This window comes from Hyla sarda, unplaced genomic scaffold (genome assembly GCF_029499605.1).
Source record: "Hyla sarda isolate aHylSar1 unplaced genomic scaffold, aHylSar1.hap1 scaffold_1203, whole genome shotgun sequence".
Classification (NCBI taxonomy): Eukaryota; Metazoa; Chordata; class Amphibia; order Anura; family Hylidae; genus Hyla; species Hyla sarda.
In genome coordinates, this window is record NW_026607826.1 from 51,846 (window position 1) to 57,845 (window position 6,000).

Genomic DNA, 6,000 nt, shown 5'->3' on the forward strand with positions numbered 1-6,000 from the left:
CCTCAACATATCCCCAACATATCCTCAACATATCCCCACACCTCTTGTTTGAATAGTTATTGTGTAATTTTATGTCTGATACTTGTCTTTGTTTGTACCCCATAATTGTAAGCGCTGTGGAATCTGTATGCGCTATATAAATAAATAAATAAATAAAATAAAATAAATAAATCTATAACATAGTGATTTTTTGTCTATTTAAATCCAAGGGCCCATTGTGGTCTATGGCGATATTGTGGTAAACTTGTAAGAAAGCTGAACAGCAGTGTCCTGTTAGTAATGTGTATGGGAGACCCTGGTGTGGGTTCAATTCCTCTGTTGATATAGAGGGAGATTTATCAAATCCTGTCCAGAGGAAAAGTTTCTGAGTTGCCCATTGCAACCAATCAGATTGCTTCTTTCATTTTTCAGAGGCCTTTTAAAAAATGAAAGAAGCAATCCAATTGGTTGCTATGGGCAACTGCACAACTCTTCCTCTACACTGGTTTCGATGAATCTCCCCCATAGAGTTCTGTGATTATACTCATATTAGTTTGAACTTTTGTGAACTAGGTCAATTGAATACAACACATTACCTCCTTTTTCAATTAACCTAGTTGCCCATTTATGGTATCCAATCAACCTAGTTTCCACGGTTCAAAGTATCAATTGACCTATATCTGTCAAACCTAATTAAAGAATAATCACACAACTTGAGCTGAACCCAGGAATTGAACCCACACCAGGGTCTCCCATACATATTACTACCAATACCCTGCTGTTTAGTTTCCTACTTCATTTGACACAGGATCTCCATAGACCACAATAGGCCATTGAATTCAATGGGCAAAAAATCTCAATGTTATAGATGTAGCCCATTCATTCCTATACACCAACAATAGACCATGGAGGCTGACTTCATACTCAGCCTCCAATGGTATTCTGACTCACCAAAATGATAATGTTTAATGGGTTAATTTATTCCTAAATTTCTGTACTTTCCTATTTTGTCTGTAGCTTGATGCATTGGACAAACATTTTAGCAGGAACTGGTGGGTTTGGATAAAACAGTCCCCCATAGGGCTACTGTAAGTGGTCCCCAAAATTTTTTGTGACACCCCTATGTCCATTTAATATATTGTTCAAGAGGATTACATTTTTTTATTGTATACAATTTTTTATCTTTTTGTATTCATTTTTAGAAACGAAAAGCTCTTCTGGAAAGACTAAGAAAAAAGGCAGAACTACATGGCGAGCTACATGAGCACTCTTTCCAAAACGATCCAGAGTGGCCAAGCATCAATGACATCCCAGGTGACATAGTTACATAGTTGCATAGTTACATAGTTAGTACGGTCGAAAAAAGACATATGTCCATCAAGTTCAACCAGGGAATTAAGGGGTAGGGGTGTGGCGCGATATTGGGGAAGGGATGGGATTTTATATTTCTTCATAAGCATTAATGTTATTTTGTTCCAGGAATGTATCTAATCCTGTTTTAAAGCTGTTAATTGTTCCTGCTGTGACCAGTTCTTGAGGTAGACCGTTCCATAAATTCACAGTCCTCACAGTAAAGAAGGCGTGTCGCCCCTTGAGACTAAACTTTTTCTTCTCCAGACGGAGGGAGTTCCCCCTCGTCCTTTGGGGGGTTTAACCTGGAACAGTTTTTCTCCATATTTTTTGTATGGGCCATTAATATACTTATATACGTTTATCATATCCCCCCTTAAACGTCTCTTCTCAAGACTAAACAATTGTAACTCCTTTAATCGCTCCTCATAGCTAAGATGTTCCATGCCCCATATTAGTTTAGTCGCGCGTCTCTGCACCCTTTCCAACTCCGCAGTGTCCCTTTTATGGACAGGTGCCCAAAACTGAACAGCATATTCCAGGTGAGGCCGTACCAATGCTTTATAAAGGGGGAGTATTATGTCCCTGTCCCTTGAGTCCATGCCTCTTTTGATACATGACAATATCCTGCCGGCTTTGGAAGCAGCAGCCTGACATTGCATGCTATTCTGTAGTCTGTGATCTACAAGTACACCCAGATCCTTCTCTACCAGTGACTCTGCCAGTTTAATCCCCCCTAAGACATACGACGCATGCAGGTTATTAGTACCCAGATGCATAACTTTACATTTATCCACATTGAACCACATTGAACTATAATGATCCAAGAATTGGGAATACACATTGGTGCAAGTGCCAAAATTGCAAAATTATGCCAACAAGAGATGAGAGCATCTGCTGCCAGGAGGAGGATATTCTTAATCCCCACTTTGATAAAGGACTAACTTGTATTCTACAACACGAGGAGTTAGTCAACTTGAGATTTAAAGAAAAAAGTTCAGTGAATGGATAAGTGCCAAAGAATTGTTAAAAAATTGCAATAGGTAATAATATTGTATTGTATATTAATTTTTATATCTTTTTTAGAAACATTTTTTTTTAATGTTTTTAAATATTACTCTTTTTTTGACCTTTTCATAAAACTTGAAAAATTAAAAATGTGCATATCAGCATTTCTCTGTGTTTACATGAACATAATTGCAGTTGCTATTACAATTCATTTTATTTTTTATTAATTTTTTTGTGTGCAAATAATTTACCAATCTCAAAGTACATTTACACAAACTTTAGCGTATACGGCTGGGGGAGATAAAACCGGGGGATCACGTATCCCTGCCATATGCAACCATATGTTAATTCCTTTCTATGAGCCGACCGGAGTGAAATGCCGATTATGGTTGGCTCATTTTTGCCCTGTATGCGCTTTTTCCACAGACCTAAAGCCATAGTCGACCATGGTTTTACTTCACCTTTTTAGGTACGGTTGAAAGTGCATACGGGACAAAAATGAGCCAACCTCACTGAGGATCACTCCGGTCGGCTCATTGAAATGATTTACCATACGGCAGGGATACGGTAGCACATGGTTTTAGCTCCACCACAGCCTTATGAACTCATGTAAGTGTAACAACATGATGTAGGTCTTTATAAGTCTTCCCCCACGATTGTGAAATTTGAATCTATATCCACATATCTGTAAATTATTCATAATTTTTACACTATTTTAATCTTATTTTATTTGTAGGGTTATTCGCAAGTCCGCTTATAGATCCTACTCTTGTTTTGCGCATGGAATCCTTGGGCCTAAACGACGAAAGCCAATACCATCATGTGTCGTCAATTTTATTAGGTCTGAATTTCCAGATCCTGACGGGCAATATATTGGATTCCACTGGCCTGATGAATACCCAGCAAGTGACATGGCTGCTGATGTTTGATTCACTATGACACTTACTTTCTGCACTTTTCATGTTACTACAGTTTTACATTGCACTTTTATTGTTTACAATTTTTTTATGTTTATTTATCTTGTTATTTATATTATATTAATTAGTTATTTAAATTTTTATGGTGGTTATTTTATTTTGTCTATTTTAATCTGTCTACACCAGTCAGTTCCCAAACGTGGTCCCTCGGCACACTGCTATTCCATTTGACACTTCCCATTGTTGGAGTTTATTTTTCCGTTGATTTTTTTATTTCCAGCCCTGGCATGCTCGCTGATGACTGACGGCGCAGGGTGGAAGGGAAGCCTGCGTGCGAACTGCGCACAGTGTCCCACTCCCCCTTGCGGCCCAGTGAGGCAAAAATGGAGCCATGGTGAAGAAGCTGTAATACCTGCGGTGCCACCGTCACTGCGGTGTCACCCAGGTCCACCCTCTACCCACCCCAACTGTCAACCCCCCCCGTCCACACCCGTGTCACCATGTTCATCCTCCTGTCCTCGCTGTCACACATGTACACTCCTCTACACCCGTCTATAAACCATATACACTCCTCTACACCTCTCTGTCACCCATGTACACCCCTCTGTTACCCATGTACACTCATCTACACCCCTCTGTTGCCCACGTAAAATAATTGCGGATCCTAATGTGTTTGTTTTGCATGTTTAACAGTGAAGAATTGTGTGTGGAATAAATAGTCAAGATGGCAACAATTCAAAGTAGAGAAGATATTATTTGTCAGTTGCTATATAAAGCAGAAATTTTAAATACATACCAACTGAAAAATAGATAATCCATACTCCTTGTATCTCGGCCAGCTGCAGCACCTGGCGTATGAGATAACCCCCGGTTTTCTATAAAATTTTACCTTGTTTAAAGGTAGTCTTATATGGCATATAAAAAAAATATTAATTCCTTAGAAACTGAATATTTTTGATTTACGTTTTTTTTTTTTAACAATTGATGATTAGTGTTGCTCGCGAATATTCGCAATTCGAATATTATTCGCGAATATCGCATATTCGCGAATTCGCGAATTTCGCGAATATAGCGCTATATATTCGTAATTACGAATATTCGTTTTTTTTTTTTCTTTTTTTTCTTCACAGTACACATCACAGTGATCACCCCTCTCTGCTTCCAGCTTGTGTGGTGTAAAGAAGACTGTAATACTACTGTGTGAGACTGGCGTGCGAAAATTCGCATATGTGAAAATTCGCATATGCGAAAATTCGCATATACTAATTTTCGTATATGCGAATTTCCACATATGCTAATTTTCGCATGCGCGTATTTCCGCATGCGCGAAAATAAAACGAGAATATAACGAATATGCGAATATTCGCGAATATATGACGAATATTCGTCCATATATTCGCGAATATTCGCGAATTCGAATATGGCCTATGCCGCTCAACACTATTGATGATTAAAATTTATTTTCTGTAATGAAAACATTTCACAAAAACAAGTAGTAATAATATTTTTAAATAAACAACACTATAATAATAAACCATTAATAAAAAAAAGTATTTTTTACTCATGAAAATATACATGAATATGCATGTTGAACAATATAGCACATAAACAAGTATATAGCACATAACAAACAAGTAAAAAATTTAAATCTTGAGTGGTGTTTTTCAACCATTGATTGTTTGTCTGGTTTTTCAATTGGTGCTATATTAGAAGGCATTGTTGACCGGCGAGAGGTCCAGTCTATGGAAATGTTTCCATCAGCAAGTCCCATTACATCCTGCATGATTTTCGAGACGAATTCCTGAGTGGTTGGCTCATACACTGATCGTACAAACCACTCTTTCCGGGCTTTTGAATAGGCAAGATTGTACCTCGGTGTGCCTAAAGGTCCGCTAGTTTCAGTCTCTCTTGTAACAACTGCTTGCACTCTATTCACATTATAATTATGGTCAAGAGCAGCAAGCTGTGTTCGAGCATACACCCTGTCTGTACTAAAATGAAGTCTTTTAGGCCTGTATTTTGTTAGTGAACTATGAAACACTTCCAGATCTCCAGTGTGACAAAAGTTGCTAAGATGTCTAAGGTCTTTTTGTAGTCTTGTATCCATGACAATTTTTCCAAGTTCAACATAACAGGCACTTTGTTTTTTTAACCATTTTCGGGTGGACTGAATGTCCTCAGGGAGTTGGTCATGATGACAAGATGATTCCTGACCATTATCATCCTTCCAAAAATGAACGTTGGTGACATGGTACCATCTGTTTACAAGTTCATCTGGATTGCATTCACAAGTATTAGAACTCCACCATAAATGATTTTTAATTGGTCCTATCCATTCTGCTAAATCTTGGCAGTTTTTAGTTTTTTTTTTGCTGACGGCAAGTAGCTTTTTTCCAATAGATTTAGCTAAGTGCCAGACATCAAACTGGTGACCAATTGTTTTATATTCCTCACGCAGCATTTTTCTGATGGATACGTGCCGGTCAGTGCAAATGATGTCTATGTCCACTTTATTTTGCAGTAGAAATTCCAAGGCATTCTTGCACGCTATTTTTTCAAGGGCAACAGAGGATAAACCAATACCGATTTGTTGAATGTTGAAATTCAATATTTTGTTAGTTTCTACATCCATCAATGTGTATATGCAATATTTTGCACTGTGCCCGGGTGAATCACATTGTCCATCTCCAGCAACACATACTGCATGTTGTGATATTTTTTCCATTTCTAATTTTTGATTAATTGT

At 37.9% G+C, this 6,000-nt stretch overlaps 1 long non-coding RNA gene across 1 annotated transcript in view; it reads left to right on the plus strand.

Annotated features, from left to right (window-relative positions):
* The window catches only part of LOC130303247 (uncharacterized), a 37,222-nt gene extending 35,861 nt beyond the window's left edge, over positions 1–1,361 (plus strand). The window contains exon 4 of the long non-coding RNA XR_008853349.1: positions 1,182–1,361. This is a non-coding gene — a long non-coding RNA (uncharacterized LOC130303247). The remainder of the gene's footprint in view (positions 1–1,181) is intronic.
* Positions 1,362–6,000: the final 4,639 nt, after the last annotated feature.